General features: G+C 42.1%; 1 protein-coding gene across 4 annotated transcripts in view; it reads left to right on the forward strand.

The window, feature by feature from the left end:
- The first annotated feature begins 4,750 nt into the window (after positions 1 to 4,750).
- Positions 4,751 to 18,230, forward strand: part of fam168a (family with sequence similarity 168 member A) — a 50,424-nt gene continuing 36,944 nt past the window's right edge. For 2 of the 4 annotated variants that reach the window (XM_066684665.1, XM_066684668.1), the window contains exon 1: positions 4,760 to 4,870. The gene's annotated coding sequence lies outside the window, so the exon portion shown is untranslated. Of the gene's footprint in view, positions 4,871 to 4,961; positions 5,083 to 18,230 lie in introns of all 4 variants that reach the window. The other 2 variants (XM_066684666.1, XM_066684667.1) reach the window with 2 other exon arrangements.

An 18,230-nucleotide genomic window follows, 5' to 3' on the forward strand; every position in this document is an offset into this window, starting at 1 on the left:
TTTCTATTCACAGTCCCCTCAAGCCAACCTTCACTACTCAAGCCCACACATTCATTACAAAACCATGTAACCATCCTCCGCACCCAACCAACTCAACTGAATCCCCACCCATAAACCAGACAGAGGCCAAATAAAAGCTGCCCCAAGACTTACACACACTACTGTCTAACTAGGGAACCCTGCCCCCATGTGGCCAGAAAGGGAAAAACAAAAGAACACTGAAAACAGAAGTATGAGGAATCCATAGAAATTCATTCTCCCAAAAAGAACCGGCCCCTCACACCGCTCCCAGTGTCTTTACACCTGCTCTGTATAAGGGACTACCCACATTTTTAGGTCCATCACCCAGAGGGGAAAAGAAAAACCCCTACTAGTCCCGAAACGTAGCTAACTTCCTCATAACACTCACCTTACATATGGGACACACCTCTACCGGACCACCCCAGTGATGCACCCAGGTGTCAAAGAGACCTCCACGACATACGAGTCCACTCTCCCTGGGGCAGATGAATCTCTCCAGTCAGTGGGGGAACAGGCACTGATTGCAACAGTATGGTCATGTACAGCATCACTCAAATCTAACGTATCATCGTTAAGTGTGTGTTCGTTCTTGTAAGCTTTGGCTCGATTAAAACAAACCCTGGTGTCATTTCTCTGATAGTCCTGTTTGTAAGAATAAGTGCAAACTCTGGTGCACACCAAACAGCTGGACTATGTCTGCCTGAGGAGGTGGGTCCCTGTCAGTTTCTGAAAAGACTGTGAGATGATTCGTTTCATGTATGAACACAACACAAATGAAAGCATATCTAATAGAGCTTTTCCACTGCATGGTACCTACACTACTATACTAGGCTCTCTGGTGCCTCGTGCTTCCAAGTGACCAAGACCAGATCAAGAGAACTAAGCTAAAACTCAGATTCACTATATCCACGTCCAAGTCCTCCTTGTTGAACCCACCTCTCACTGCACACCGCTTAAGGTTGCCATCTTTGGAGCGTGTATTGATGTTCCACTCTTCGTCCACTTAAGTCTGATTACCGCAATCAGCCCTGTTTCTTCAGTCTATGGGAAGCAAGAGTCTCTGGGTGTCCATTGTCCGGCGTGATGCCAGCGCCTCACAAAAGAAAGACTTTTTATGTCTGTGCCACTCCAGATATAAAGGCAACAAAATCTTCTTAAAGTAAAAATGACCCAGAATAACAACAACACACCTGCTTTACCTGCATCAAACACACTCTCACACACCCCCTATTCTCTCCAGATTGTGTTACTTTACTCCCTGGAGAAGCAGATTTGGGAAGAACAAGCTTGCGACAGCCTGATAGTCAATTCCCCAGCTACAAACAGCCATCCTTTCCTTTGGGTTTCTGACTGAGGCTTGGCCCAAGGTGTAGAGATATGTCCAGAAAATGCGGAGAGATATAAAGTCACATTAAATCAAAAGTTAAGGCTTTACAATTGAGGAAACCTGTGGAGAACTAATGCGAGAGAAGAAAGAACTATAATAATACACTGCGGCTAAAGTGATATTTATTTGTTTTTTAACATCATCTCCCAAAAAAATGACATCTTGTCAATACCTCTAATATATTTTGTGATTATGAGTAAGAATATTTTAAGAATATTCAGTACTGAGCTAGACAATTTTATGTGTTTTATTTTATGTGCAGAAGGCAGGAATACACCCTGGAGGTCACCAATCGACTTACCAATGTGTGTTTTTGGACTGTGGGAGGAAACTGGAGCACCCGGAGGAAACCCACGCAGACACAGAGAGAACACACCACACTCCTCACAGAGAGTCACCCGGAGGAATCCCACGCAGACACAGGGAGAACACACCACACTCCTCACAGACAGTCACCCGGAGCGGGAATTGAACCCACAACCTCCAGGTCCCTGGATCTGTGTGACCTACCTGCTGCGCCACCGTGCCGCACTTCATGGTGTCTATACTATGGTCATTTTCCCACTAGTCATGGAACTATGTATACAGGACAAAGTTAAGGAGAAGTGGAGAATGGGAAAGAGAGAGACAGGAGCAAGACCTAAGGAGAGAGAGAAAAAGAGAGAGATGAAAGACTTCCAGAGAGAGAGTGCAGAGTCAGACCCCTAATAGAAGGAGAAATGATCAAGGTTTTCTCTGACTTCACCCAGATTATTTACTAGTCCGGGTGGAGGATAAAGTCCGGGTAATGTTTAGGACGAATGTTGCAGGTGGACAAGTTCACACACACAGCTCCTCCGGGAGAACTCCGGGATATTTCTGGTTTACCGTGCATGTGTGAAAGAGAGGGGGCTTGAGAGGTTCAAGACCACTGGAGAGTGAGAAATGAGAATTTGAGAACAAGACAAAGAAAGGTGAACGAGAGAACAGGACAAGGGACAAGAGAATGGACAGAGAGAGCTGGTGGTGGAAGAAGAAGGAGACTTGGAGGAGGGAAAGTGAAGAGACCACAGTGGTGGCAACATGATGACAGTCATCAAAACATAGAACCAAATTCACACACTTAGTGAATCGATCACTCTGCAAAGCAGTCACTCCGTAACTTAATAAATCAACCAGTTAATCAGTGAGTCACTGGATCTATTTAACCCTGTACTTCAAAGATCAGGACCACCACAGAAAAGGTATGATTTGGTACGAAAAAAAATGGAAGAGGAAGAGGTGAGAAGGCCTTGTTTAAGGAGACAACAAGTCACCAATGAAATTTCAGCTAGAGTAGAAGGCCATATCATTAGCAGTGGTTTATCCACAAGAGAAACTTATTTTAATGGTCTTTGTAGATCATGGGTTTAGAAACAAAAGCAAGTCCTCTGATGGAAGTCTCTGCTCTACTATAAGGACTACTGTACGTCCTGAATATACATTTTCTTCAACCATTCTGCTGCAGCCACATCCAAGCCATTCACTCCATTAGACCAGCACCGTATTCATCATTTCTCAGTTTTCTATTTCCTTGGTGTGGGAATGTTTGTGATCGCAACCCTCATAAACAGGCAAACCTACCCCAGGGCACAGAGGAAGTTATTGGTGATATCAGAATAGAAGGATTTTTCAGGTCACTGCTGATTGTGGAGAGGAAGTTAAACTATGGATTTGTGTTGTAGACATTTAAACACCTGTTTCCATTCACCACCGTCAAGTAAAGTAGCCATGTCTCTCTCACTCACAAAATGTCCTCTTTGAAGCCACAGTGTGTGTGTGAAAGTGGTGGCCACTAGATGGCGCTGCTGTGTTTTCTCGTGCTGCCTCAGTTCCGCTTCTGGGGGGAAGAGTACATTAAGTACACTAAGTTGGGCCACCAAAAAATTAATTTATCAATCAGATAAAGCGTTTTTGTTTGAATTAATACACGGGGTTTACCTCATTTAACGATTTAGGGTTTTTTCATTGTTGCTATATTTTATTTAATTTTAATTTTACTGAACTAAGCTAACTCTGAATTAGCTCTGAGCTAACGATGAATGCAAAACGCGCTAAATTAATTTTGTGAATAATTTTTGTTATATAATAAACAATGAATATTTTCCAGTTGATTACTCGAATTCTTTTCAACTGAAAATTTAAAAGAAATTAATTTAAAATATTTTAAATATTAGATATATACAATAAGATACATCAATACATTTAATTATAAATTAAGTTAATCAAGACATGTGTCTTGAGCTTCATAATTCATTGGCTGTTATTACTCCTGAAGCACACAATATGAATGAAGAAACCTAGAGTTAATTCAGAGAACTGAGAGAGTCACTTGGGATTCAGCTTCTTTGTGTTAGAGAAGTGATAGATACATGATGACTCTCTCCCTATTCTGTATGTACTGTATAGTACACTATTTGTAGTCATGGATTTGAACGTTATCTGCACCTGTGACAACTGCATTGCCTGTCTAATATCCATCTCTAATATTTTATGTCACGATTTGAGTACAGAAGCTATAGAATTACATGGTGTGTGTGTGTTGTTTGGGATTTGTAGTTTTATTGTCCATGTGGCGCATTGCTCCACCCTTTTCAGCCTTGCTTTGAGGTATGTGGGTTTTCATTTCAGATACAGGTGCTGCCCAAACTTAAAATGGTTCCCTGCTCCCTACATAGTGCACTACGACGGTTAAAAAAATAATAATACGACCTCTACACCTCAGCAGTGCTCTAAACAGTAGACAAGAATACGTGAAGATTATGGGTGAGTGTATATATTTAAATATTAAACTGTCATATTGCGCACTATCTGTTTGTAGAGAACTTATAGAGTAGTGCACTACGAAGGGAGTAGGGAGCCGTTGGAGCGTCTGTCATTTTGTGTCAAACAGACGCCCCGCCCACTTTGTTTACGTAATGCCGCTCTCTTTCTTTGGGCGGAGTTTAAATCGATCTATGCCTGCTATGTAGTGCACTAGTTAGGTCATGAAATGTTGGCATCTACAAATTAATAAAAATTAATAACGTATTACATGTCTAAAAGTAAATTGCTATATTTAACCCAAGGCTCACTCTATAATTTATATCGTACTTTTCATGTGTATATTGCACCTAGATGGTGCACTATGTAGGGATTATGAGTAGGGATCGAAATGCGAAATTGGGATAGATCCAACTGCGCTTCTCTCTCTCTCTCTCTCTCTCTCTCTCTCTCTCTCTCTCTCTCTCTCCTTCCCACCCCTCGGTGTTTGCCCATCCCCCATTCTCGCCCCCCCCCCTCTCTCTGTTTCCATCCAGCCTGCAAAAAAGAGAGAGAGAGAGAGAGAGAGAGAGAGAGAAAGCTCTGAGATCACTGAAGCTGCAGCAGTTAAGCTGCCGGAGGAAAAAGACCAGAACCACAAAGGAACGGGACACGTTTGCCCTCAAACATCTGCCCCAGAAGGTGAGTTATACCCCTGCACGGGATTGTTTTTCACTCTTTCCCTCTCTCAGCATTTCTCTCGTCCCCTCCTCGGCTGTCCTGCTTTGTAAAGGCACCGGAGAAAGAGCGGACGGAGGGAGAGTGGTGATTTGTTGCCTTGTTTTGTTTGGTATGGTTGGTGGTGCGCTCTCTTCCACCTCAAATCTCCAAAGACAGTGCGGGAGCGCGGAAAGGTGAGTTTATAAAATGCGTATGAAGCCTGTTTTCCGTCTTTATGGGAGCTCTGCATTGTTTGCTGTTATCCGTATTTGTCCACATGTATCCGTCAGCTTTCATAGTCCACGGGATGCAGTGGATGGAAGATGAGACGGGGAGGTGAAAGGATATAAGGAAGAAAGCGTGGAGAGAGAGAGAGAGAGAGAGAGAGAGGGGGGGGGGGTTGCACTTCTCTTTCTATCGTCTTTTTTCCAGTGGAGGAGCGCAGCCAAAATGGTGTCATATGTGTGGAGCTATGCTTTAAAGAATAGCGGAAAAACACTCTTTTTCCCCGGGATCACCAGGCCAGGCCTAGATCTAATGGCATGAGGCTCAGTGCGGTGTGTTGGGAGGGGGGGGGGGGGTGAAGTGTGACACAGCTGGGATGATGATATTTAGGTGATGTATTTATTTACTGTAACGGTTTACACAATTGTTTTGTATATGATGCATTCATAGATTCCACCACTGAGACAGACTCGAACTGAACCTTTCAATAAATACATTTATTAATGTGTGAAAAGAGCGTGTCGATATTTATTTAAAAAAAAACATACAGATATTTCCCAGTAAACATTCAGCCGTTGATTCAACGTTGAAATAACGCAGTGACTGTCGTCTAATCAACGTTCTCTTAAGGTTGAAAATGAAAGTTGAAAAGACGTTCAAACACAGACATTGAAAAGACGACTATTAGATGTATTTTGGACGTCCATTGACGTTTTGAACTGGTCCCGAAATAAATTACTTGTATAAAACGCCTTTTGGACGTCCACTGACGTTATCGATTGGTCACCACTTAACTAACTTATTAAGATAGATTTTGGACGTCCATTGACGTTTAAAATATGTCCTTGACGGACAGACTACTTTCACACCTAGTTTGAACGTCCAGGGACGTTCCTTGTTTACTGGGTTGTCATGAATATATCAAGAGTTTTGGTAAATATTATGCTATATAATATAAATATGCAGTCATTCCCAGTAAACAATTAGCCGTTGATTCAACGTTGAAATAACGTAATGACTGCCGTCTAATCAACGTTCTCTTAAGGTTGAAAATGAAAGTTGAAAAGATGTCCGAACACAGACGACTATTAGACGTATTTTGGACGTCCATTGATGTTATTAATTGCTCCCGAAATAAATTAGTTGTATAAAACGCATTTTGGACGTCTACTGACGTTTAAAATATGTCCTTGACGAACAGACTACTTTTAGAACGTCTAGGGACGTTCCTTGTTTACTGGGTTATTACCAAAGACTGACTTTTAAATGGCACTGACCCAGGCCATGTCCCATTACAGAGACCTCAGTCAGACTTGGTCTATTGATTTTGTTGCAGTGCAATTTGTGGAATGTAGCAGACGTCATAAACATCATATCTGTTTTTTCGTGGCTGCTGCTTAAAATATATATTGATAAAATATAATTGTGCTTTTGGATGAGTGATGTTTTTATCATCCTATATATTTGTCATCGCCATACTTTAGAGCATTTCGAACATGGTCAGGGCTTTAAAATCACTGGCTCCATGTTTCATAACAATGAGAGCTCGGGCTGTGGATTGACTGCGTAGTGAGTAAAGTGATGCGCTGGTTCCAAAATATTGCCAACCGCTAACGTCACGTGATGTTGAGGGCTCTAAATGCTCAGCAGCGTTTGTCAGTTTCTCCCAGGGTGTGACCCTATGAGTCCTTCATCATCAAAGCATTTTGCTTAAATATAGACTGTCAGTTCCTTGTTGAATTATGTTGGTGTCCACTGTAATACTGTGTTTTATAATATGCAGAACTCATCAGGGATGTTTTTGTAATTATACATTGAGGTGTAGTCTATTATGGGACATATATATGTCTCCTCAAAGATAAGGGACAGAGTGTTCATCCAGTTTGGATATACGTGGAGTAGAGATATAGACTCGGTGTATGTAGAACACATGATGATATGGCCAGTCGTACATTATATTGCAGTGCAGTGCTTTTGTACATGTTGGGTCAGTGTCGTATACTGCAGTGTTATCTACACTTCTACAATGTGATCTCACTTGTACATTAAATTATACTTTTCATTGTTTGTTTTGTTCTGTGGCACATAAATCGTTATTTTACAAGTTATACATGTGGATTATGGATGTGTTAGGTATATATGTATATGGATAAATATTACATATCATTGCATTGTATCTCATTGTTTTATGGGCCATATAACTTCATCTCAGATCTAGAGGCTTTATTATTGTTATTGATTGTTATGGTGTATATATATATATATATATATATATATATATATATATATATATATATATATATATAGACGGTTGGATTCTAGTTGGGGCAGCATGGTGGCGCCAGCAGGTAGTGTCGCAGTCACACAGCTCCAGGGGTTTGATTCCTGCTCCGGGTGACTGTCTGTGAGGAGTGTGGTGTGTTCTCCCTGTGTCTGCGTGGGTATCCTCCGGGTGGCTGTCTGTGAGGCGTTGGTGTGTTCTCTCTGTGTCTGCGTGGGTTTCCTCCGGGTGACTGTCTGTGAGGAGTGTGGTGTGTTCTCTCTGTGTCTGCGTGGGTTTCCTCCGGGTGACTGTCTGTGAGGCGTTGGTGTGTTCTCTCTGTGTCTGCGTGGGTTTCCTCCGGGTGACTGTCTGTGAGGAGTGTGGTGTGTTCTCCCTGTGTCTGCGTGGGTTTCTTCCGGGTGACTGTCTGTGAGGAGTGTGGTGTGTTCTCCCTGTGTCCGCGTGGGTTTCCTCCGGGTGACTGTCTGTGAGGAGTGTGGTGTGTTCTCCCTGTGTCTGCGTGGGTTTCCTCTGGGTGACTGTCTGTGAGGAATGTGGTGTGTTCTCCCTGTGTCTGCGTGGGTTTCCTCTGGGTGACTGTCTGTGAGGAGTGTGGTGTGTTCTCCCTGTGTCTGGGTGGGTTTCCTCCGGGTGACTGTCTGTGAGGAGTGTGGTGTGTTCTCCCTGTGTCCGGGTGGGTTTCCTCCAGGTGACTGTCTGTGAGGAGTGTGGTGTGTTCTCCCTGTGTCCGCGTGGGTTTCCTCCGGGTGACTGTCTGTGAGGAGTGTGGTGTGTTCTCCCTGTGTCTGCGTGGGTTTCCTCCGGGTGACTGTCTGTGAGGAGTGTGGTGTGTTCTCCCTGTGTCTGCATGGGTTTCCTCCGGGTGACTGTCTGTGAGGAGTGTGGTGTGTTCTCCCTGTGTCTGCGTGGGTTTCCTCCGGGTGCTCCGGTTTCCTCCCACCGTTCAAAAACACACGTTAGTAGGTGGATTAGTGACTCAAAAGTGTCCGTAGGTGTGAGTGTGTGTGTTGCCCTGTGAAGGACTGGCGCCCCCTCCAGGGTGTATTTCTGCTTTGCACCCAATGATTCCAGGTAGGAAGTAACCAACTATTATTTGTTGTTCTACGTATTCGGTTCCTGTTAGGCATTATGTTTTGATAGTATTTCCAGTACTCATATCAAAACCTTGAGTGATGGCCTAACGCAAATCTGAAATCTCTACTTTAGAGATTACGAAGCTTTGAAATGAGGAAAAAAAGGAATAGACAGTTTGAGAGAAAACACTACATCACACAGGGTGTGTTAGTGCTGTTTCATGTTTGATTTGTTACAGGATTGTAGCACATTCATTCTTGTTTTTCCCTCTAATGTCCCATTCATTTCAGCCCAACATTGTTTTTTTTAACAGATATATATTAATATATACTTACATTTACATAAGTATTGACTGGATCAGTAAACTAGGTCCAGTACTGGTCCCCTTTAATCTAAGACACTTTACGTTATATAACGGTAAGGGCCAGCTTAAGTCGTCTGAAGTAATAACATTTAGAGAGTTCCACCCATAACTTTCATAACATTTTGGGAACAGACACCATTCCCTCAGTTCTTAATGATTGCACTATTATTAATCATCAGTTCTGTGAAATGCTGTAATTGAGAGAGTAACATCTGAGAGAGAGAGAGAGAGAGAGAGAGAGAGAGAGAGAGAGAGAGGTGTTTATTCTCTCTCTCTCTCTTTCTCACAAACACTTTTCTCCCTGTATTTGGTGTGTGTGAGTGGGATGTGTGGTGGTCTCTCTGGGGGCTTTTATAGTGTGAAGTTTGGCAGAGAGGTGTCTCTGTAGCTTTAAATCTTATAGCTTTCTTCACAATATACAAATTGTAATGAACTAATTAGGCATTGAAAACAAAGAAACAGGGCTCAATAATACTGCTATTAATCTATTAATACTTAGTGTGTATATATATATATATATATATATATCACCAGGGATCCAACCAGTGATCTGATGACACCTACGCTCAGACCCCGGCGCCACTCGCGAGTACATGCTATATATCAGTCTTTAAGGCACAGTTACATAATGTTATAATGTTAAGTGATAGATATTCATTCATTCCTTGTGAGTCGGGGAACAGGCCTCAAAAGTGTGCCATTCTCTTAAAAGAGAATCAAATATTCACCCAGTCACCCCAACGATCACAGCCATGGACCTATGGATTTTAGAGTCATCCTACCATAGGGTTTTTGGAAATGTAGACACGGGGAGAACACACCACATCAGTGAGGACTGAACCCAAGACCCTTGAACCCACTGCGCACCGCTGTGCAGCTCTGACATAGATTATTAATGATTAAATACATAATTACTAAATAAAACATGGATTTCAGAAGCCAACTCATAATAATGAACAGGCTTTTGAAATCATGAAAACATACAGAGACTTTGGGAGGGAAACATGAAAGAAATTAAAAATAATAATAAGTCTTTTAACCCTTTAAGCTTACAAGTTAAAAACCAGCATTCGTATTGCACCATAATGATTCTGGTCTTTTTATTAAGTAACAGCATTTCTCCTTAAACACACACACACATACACTTCAGCCCTGGGGGCGTGTTGTTTTCTCCAGATGAAGAGTTTGAATGGAGAATGCTGGGGGATTCTGCCTCCTGGCTGCTGTGCAACACTCCACTAGGTTTCTGCTGTTGGTTTTCACTTTTATTTTTATTTATTTATTTTTTTTGGGAGCTGTTTGTGTACAAAGGCATTTCATATTTACTCACTCCTCATCGGGATTGTACTTCCCGGGAGGAGCCGAAATCTTTGAATGAATTAAATATTTTATGAAGTAACCCCTTCAGCCATAGACCTATTAATCATTCATGAACCATGAGACATTTTCAGTTACTAAATTATTTGGTAACTGCTATGAAACTACCAGCCTTGGTCCTGAGTTTATGGTCGGGTCTGTGTTGCTTTAATGTTAGCTACGTTAGCTAATGTTAGCTGAATTAGAATTACAGAGAATTCATAATTTCCTCTAATGAGTGGATTCAACGGCCTTACAGTTAAACCTTTGTTGAACTGCCCACACGGTTGTATAATCTCTACAGATATAAGATGAATAAATAAATTTAATGGGTGGAACAACACAGCAGCAGCACATGAGGCTAAGGTCACAAGGAGCAGTGCTAATAGTCGGCTAGCTGTATATAAACCCCCCCTCGCTAGGCCGTTGAGCAGTGGAACTGTGTCGTATGGAGAGATGAATGCTGTAAAGTAGCTTTATGATAGACGTCATTTAGAGAGAGTGTTAGCTTGTGAGGTAATGTGTGTGTCATGGTTACTCTGAGTGACCAATCAGTGTGAACAAATTGCTCTGTTGGTTTTGCTAATTGTTAGCGATCCAGTGAAGTTAGCACATTGTCATCAGAGTTCATGGAGGATGAGCTTGCTCTCTCTCTCTCTCTTGCTCTCTCTCTCTCTCTCTCTCTCTCTCTCTCTTGCTCTCTCTCTCTCTCTCTCTCTCTCTCTCTCTTGCTCTCTCTCTCTCTCTCGCTCTCTCTCTCTCTCTCTCTCTCTTGCTCGCTCTCTCTCTCTCTCTCTCTCTCTCTCTCTCTCTCTTGCTTGCTCTCTCTGTCTGTCTCTCTCTGTCTCTGTGTTTATTGTGGGGAATGCACTAAAGCCTGGCAGGCTAAGACTGGGGGTATTTTTGGACTGTGTGTGTGGGCAGACGCTCAAACTCACTTTCTTTTCTTTCTGCTGCAAGGAAGAAAAAAAGAGAAAGAAACCAGCCCCATTGCTTTAGTCACTTCAACCCAAAGGAAGCAGTTTCTCTGCTTACACAAGGGTTAACCCCTTAAAGTCCGCAGAATAGAAATACAAGTGTTTGAATGGGAATAAATGAGGGGTCTTGCGGATTTTGATAAATCTATAAATATATCGCAAATCTGCTATCACTCTAAACGTCGTAATCCACATGATAATAGAATTAGAACATGGCAGACGCCCAGTGATATAGGTACAATACACTTATTTCTAAAAAAAAAAATAACTATATCCCAAGAAATATCCAAAGAAAAACATGTTTTCTTCATTTTTTTTGTCGAATTTTTAATTTACTGCATCATTTGAACACAGCAGCTGTTCTTCACATTGTGTGAAAATTTCATGATGAATGGTGAAATAAATGTGCTCCAAAATGACATGGAAATACATTGACTTCCATTAAAGGTTTTTTTTCTTAATTTAGTTTTTTGAAGATACATGTTTTTCTTTGGACAGAGGTGATGTTTCATATATTTTTAACATTCATTTCCATGTTAATGACAAACTATTATCATATTTACGCTTTTGAAAACCATTCAAATGGTTTGTTTTTGACCATAAAATGAGTGTTTATTCTGTTGAATATTATAAAGCAATGCAGCTTCGGGTTTCAAAACTTCGTAACAATCCATTTGGCGTCTGTACCTCCTAATTTTACAGCATCTGTATGAATAATAATAATATTAATAATAATAATAATAAATGATGAAGTGCATATGAATAGATCTTATCCTGTCAATAAAGCTATTCAGTACACAATTGTCCTGTCATTTTGGTGTAATTTGTTCTCTGTGCAAATAGTTATGTATATGTACTGAACTCTGGAGGATATAGTGTGTGTGTGTGTGTGTCTCAGAATTTGGAGTTATTTCATTGTGGGAGTGATTGGCGTACACACATTCACATGCATGCACATACTCATACACATTCACACAGTTACTCACACTCAAACACTCATACGTACACACACACAAGCTTACACTCACTTCCGCAGTCAGGTTCTGGCTGGTGGGTGGGCCATGTATGATCCAGAATTAGCATGATCACCAGCTGCCTGTGTGAAAGTGCGTGGTTCCAGAGGTGATAATGAGAGGCCGTTGCTAGGATGAAGGGCAGGAGGGTCACACTTCTTCTCTCACTGGGCAGCGACTTGAATTTCTGCTGGAAAAATGTATTACTGTTTTGTTTTTTATATATATATACATTCTTTATAATGCAATATACTAGTACTACACTGTAAAAGGAATCCAACATTTTTAGGGTTAATAGCACCCCTTGAGGAGAAACTTCAAACTGCTAAATGTGAGTTAACAAGCCACATATGAGTCGTTTTAAAACGATTGCAACAAAAGTCATTTACATACAATATTAATAGTACAATAAAGCACCACAGATGAGACAAATGTACAAGGAAGTTGACAAAGCAATAAGCAAGATAGAGAAAGATTCAAATTCAGCCTGTGTGTGTGCGTGGGCGCTGTGTGTGGACTGCCAAGCGTGGTTTAATTTAGTATCACACGCTGCACTAGAATTATCCAGCCAAACCTCACTCCATCTCCACCAGCTCAAAGGATACAGAGATCTGTCTGTGTTGGAGGGGTGGAGAAATGGAGTCCAGTGGTAGAGAGAAGGAGTTGTGGCAAAACGTTACAGTCGTTTTATACCAATTGTATGGTGCGTTTATTTGAGGACAGTCGTTTGAAAGACGTAAATTGAAATAAATGAGGTTTGTGAGTGAGGTTTTGTAGCTACTGTATGTTAGAACCAACTATTTTAGTAAATACAGTAAAATAGTTAGTAATTAATATGAATTGTTCGGTAACAACAATAAAGCATTGAAGATTGTCTATGAATTATTCATCTATTATTTTGTTCCTAGTATATTATTCATTAACTACTATAAAATGCATTGTATCTACTATTAATTAATGTATGCAGTTACTTCTATAAATTATACAGTGTCTCCAGTGAATTAAAGCATCACTTCTTACCAGTCATTCACAACGCACTGTACAACTACTGCTGTGTAGTTGTTAGAGTCAGGAGCCGAGGTATGGACCTGTATGTGGACCACAGGGGTGTGCGGGGTTAATGGTGGCCCCTGGGGGTCAATAGAAAGGCCTGGGGCTGGAGGTGGGGGGGGTGAGCCGTGTCCTGGCTCTGTCTCAGCGCTCTGCGGCTGGGGTTTGGACGATTGTTCAGAGGATAATGGCTCGTACAAAGCGGAGGTGAAAGCCAGGACCAGAGCCAGGATGGAGCTTTTTTTCACAAGCTTTTTTAGAAACCCAGAGAGAGGGGGGAAAAAAAAGCTCTTGCAGTAAAAGAACAGAGATGGACACTCCCCACCCTCTGCCTGCTTTCATTCAGGTCCTGTAGGGCATGCATGAGGAAGGTGGGTCTATTATGTGCCTGTTGTTTCAAGTGTGTTAATTGAGTGACTTGGAGTGTGTTTGTGAGTGTGTGTCTTTGTGTGCGCTCACGTGTTGGGTTATAGAGGGCGCGCGCACACACACACACACACACTACGGTTCTGAGTGTGAACATAGAGGAGTGAGTTGGCTCAGGTACAAATTTATTTCAGCCTCTGCACCTGTGTTTGAACAGCAGATGATTACAACTCCAGCACCTGTACTTCACTCTTTATAAGCTCTACTCTTACTGGCCACTTCATTAAAAACAGCTTCGCTACGTGTCCAAAGGTTTGTAGACATGAGTAAGTTCTAATGAGTAAGTTCAGCTATTTTAAGGTGCTACCAATTCTGATCCCCGTTATAAATACAGGGACCAGTAGAATAGGAGCCTCTGAAGCAGATGTGCAAAGTGAGGACAAAAGGGATATTAATTCCTTGTGTTCTTGTGGCTCAAGGCTGATTTTGGCTTTAGGCAGAGCCTGCGCACGTGCAGTTACACCGGCAAAACACTAGGATTAACTCTTCAGTTTTCTAATCTGTGAAGTGCACTATTCAGGGAGTAGGGCGCTAATTGGAACAGTGAGTTGTTTACAACGTGTGGTGCCCAGAAAGTAACCAAAACAAAGCCAGTATGTGTTCCTTCTCCTTGTATCCATCCATCCATTCATTATCTGTAAGCGCTTATCCAAGTCAGGGTCACGGTGGGTCCAGAGTCTACCTGGAATCACTGGGCGCAAGGCAGGAATACACCCTGGAGGGGGCGCCAGTCCTTCACAGGGCAACACACGCACTCACACCTACGGTCACTTTTGAGTCGCCAATCAACCTACCAACGTGTGTTTTTGGACTGCTGCTCCTAGTAGAGTTTTTTTTTCCTCCCCTGAGACGTCCACATTTTTCACGTGCTCCGCATTTTTATACGTACGATGACGTCCAAACCAAACCAATGAAAACCAAGTAAACCTCTCCCTCTTTAAGAAATTGTCTACAATAATCTACATTTTTCTAGACCTTATTAACACTTTAATGATTGACTTACACACACCCCAAGGGCGTAGAATTAGCATGGACGGAGGTGACCTGTCCCCACCCATATCCAGCGATTATTGAATTGTCCCCACCAATAAATAAATAAAAAAAAAAAAAAACAGATCTGTCAACGTCTAGAGCTGCAGAAAGGGTTAAATCACATTCTCTACTCGAGTCCTACCTCCCCGTGACACATGTGGCCAGTGTGATTGGCTGTGTGCCTTTCTCTGCTCTCATGTCTTTCTAGTTTGGTTGTTAGCGGTGCCAAAACTGATAGGAAAAGTTTCCAGTCGTAAGCGAGTGTTACTGTGCGAGACTCAGGTGCATTGTGGGTGACACATGGGCGTCAAAAGCGGGTGAGGACAGCAGTATAAAACACCAAAGTGGACACACTGAGCTAGTTTTCAAAGAAACGTTTGAGTCACTGAAAGTCAAGTTCGCTAATGAAATGAGTCCATGATAATAACAGCACAACACACTGCCACTTGTCAAATCTACACCATTGAGTCACACACCGACGATCAATTGGTCTCTGCTTCAGAAAAATGGAACTAGACGTGACAGACGTGTTCTCAGGTCCTGAGTTGACCCTGAGCGGAGTTAACGCAGGTGGAGTACAGTTACGTATGGAATGGAGGGAGGGTCTGATGCATACTTTGCACATCTGTGAGACATTACACCTCAGATTCCATCTCAGTCGGACCGTGCCCTTCAGTCTTTGTTTTGTTTTGTTTTCTTACTTTTTCACTTCTGCTCACGTGTGCTTTCCTCCGTTCCCTTAAACCCTGGAGACGACTCCCATCCTCAACAATGAGAGAGGGGGAGGAGATGAACAGATAAAGTGGTGGGAGGTTAAGTGATAGAACAATATACATATACAGAGAGATGGAGAGAGAGGGAGATAAACAGATAAATAGGAGAGGGAACAAAAGGGAGTATGAGACAGAGTGATAAAGTGGGAGAAGAGGAGAGAAAGGCAGAAAGACTGAGGGGGGAGGGGGTGTCGGACAGATTTCTCCCTCTGTCTGTCTCTCTCTCTCTCTCTCTCTCTCTCTCTGAGGTGAAGGACACTACATTAGTGCTGAAAGTTTACAGCCCAGTGAAAATCACTCTGTGATGAATGATCATGTGACTTACTGAAACAGTGATGGATGAGTTGCAGCCATCACACACACACACACACACACATACTGAGGCTGTGGGTAAAAATAAATATTCAAGTTTTGTTTATTTATGCATATTTATATTTATTTGTATTTATTTTAAATTTATTTGATTTTTATATTTATTTATTTATTGTTTATTTGAAGCTTCAGTTTGTTTCTAACTGTACGCATTGTTCTTTATTTATTTATAAAACTGGAACTTAAAACACTTCCAGTCCCTGCCGCAGGGAGGCCGATGCACAGATGACCAACCTTCACGGGGTCTATGTAAAATAGTTATCGCTGCTAAGTTAGAAACAGGACAGTTATGGGGAAGGAAAAGAAAGGGCTCTGGAATTTGATCCAGCGCAAATAATAATAATAATAATAATAAATTTTGGGGGGGAGGGGTCGCTGGGTTTAAATCACCAGCGCAAAAGGTGGTTGCGACACATCTCCCATTTACTGTATAAAGCCTTGTTTCGACTTAAGTGGAAGAATACACGGTTGCGCGGCGGAAGAATACACGGTTGCGCGGCGGAAGAATACACGGTTGCGCGGCGGAAGAATACACGGTTACGCGGCGGAAGAATACACGGTTACGCGGCTCGGGACCGAGGAGGATAGGTTTTAGGATAGAATAAGTGCGTACAGTATGTTATTTACGTACAGTATGTACGTATGTTCCGACTTACACCGGAAATCGGTTTACGACGCGACGTAGGAACGGTTCAACGTCGTAAGTCGAGGACCCCCCTGTACACCCTTCATAAAACACTGAACCGGTTTCTTCTATTTTTTTATGGCCTTCTACAGTCGACATTTTACAAGCGTTTTTTTTTACGTGTTTTGGCACAAGGCAGCTGGCTTATCCCCAGTGAATGCACAAGAATTACAGAAAACATGAACACAAATGTATTCAAATTATATAAAACCTACACACAATCTGTAACTCATTCAATGTGTATTATTATTTAATTAATAATTATTATTATTTAATATTTTTACCCACAGCCCCTCCTGGGCGCCATAGTAACAGTATAGTGACATATTAGTGGCTTCATTAGGAGATGTAAACACACTGTGGTTCCTGCTGGGTTCAGCAGGTAGATTACATTATATTTAAGCTGAAAAACGGATTAAATCTCGCAACTAGCGCTCTCCCTTAGTCTCACTCTCTTTAGCAGCTCCAAAGAGACTCACCGCATTTCTCACACAGACAATCATCACAGTCCTAGTTAATCTGAAAGGGAATACAGGGGAAATATTGTGATGCCGTAAGATCATTCAGTCCACAGCCACTCCGGTCTGTCTCTTTTTCTGTCTCTCTCCATGGTGCTTGTGGAACTTGTCTCTCTCCCACAGTGTGCTCTGTTCTCACAGCTGGACATCAGGAGCACGTTTAGTCTCCACAGCACGAACACACAGAGACACACACAGGGTGCAGTTGTGCTCCGACTCTCACACAGAGCATCTCTTTAAAATCGTCATTATAAATAATTCAGCTCTCTCTCTCTCTCTCTCTCTCTCTCTCTCTCTCTCTCTCTCTCTCTCTCTCTCTCTCTCTCTCACACCCCTCCACAAACTTGAAAAGAGACAGGAACTACCCTGTATGCCAATTTGCGTCTTTTACATTAGTACAGAGAGAGAGTAATGTGAAATATATTAAAGGTGGATTTACTAATGTAAAAGTAGAAAATGTACAAATGATGGACACATTAAAGAGAGAGAGAGAGTGTGTGTGTGTGTGAGAGAGAGAGAGAGAGAATGTCTCACACATTAATGGGAGGTGTGTAATGAAGGTGAAGATGAAAATCAGTTTCATGTGCCAGAGAACAGCAGGAAGACAAGTGTCCTCTCTCTCGCTCTCTCTCTTTATCTTTCTCTCTCTTTCTCTCTCTCTGTCTTTCTATCGCTCTTTTCTCTCTGTCTCTCTTTCTCTCTCTCTCTCTTTCTCTCTCTCTCTCTTTCTCTTTCTCTCTTTTTCTCTCTCTCTCTCTGTCTCTCTCTTTCTCTCTGTCTCTCTCTTTCTCTCTGTCTCTCTCTGTCTCTCTCTCTCTGTGTCTCTCTCTGTCTCTCTCTATCTCTCTGTGTCTCTCTCTCTCTTTCTCTCCGTCTCTCTCCGTCTCTCTCTGTCTCTCTCTCTTTCTCTCTGTCTCTCTCTCTGTCTCTCTCTCTCTTTTTTTCTCTCTCTCTGTCTCTTTTTTTCTCTCTCTCTGTCTCTCTCTCTTTCTCTCTCTCTCTCTCTCTTTTTCTCTCTCTCTCTCTCTTTCTCTCTCTCTCTCTCTCTCTCTCTCTCTGTGTTTGTGTACACTGCTTGGCCAAAAGTTTGTGTACGTGTGCTCATCCAGCTTTAATAAAATAAAGGGATTCTACACGTCAGTGGATGTTTTTGAGTAACTGTTGGAACATTTCTGTGTAGATTTGAGTGCATT

The sequence above is a fragment of the Hoplias malabaricus genome, chromosome 11, assembly GCF_029633855.1.
Source record: "Hoplias malabaricus isolate fHopMal1 chromosome 11, fHopMal1.hap1, whole genome shotgun sequence".
In the NCBI taxonomy this organism is placed as follows: domain Eukaryota; kingdom Metazoa; phylum Chordata; class Actinopteri; order Characiformes; family Erythrinidae; genus Hoplias; species Hoplias malabaricus.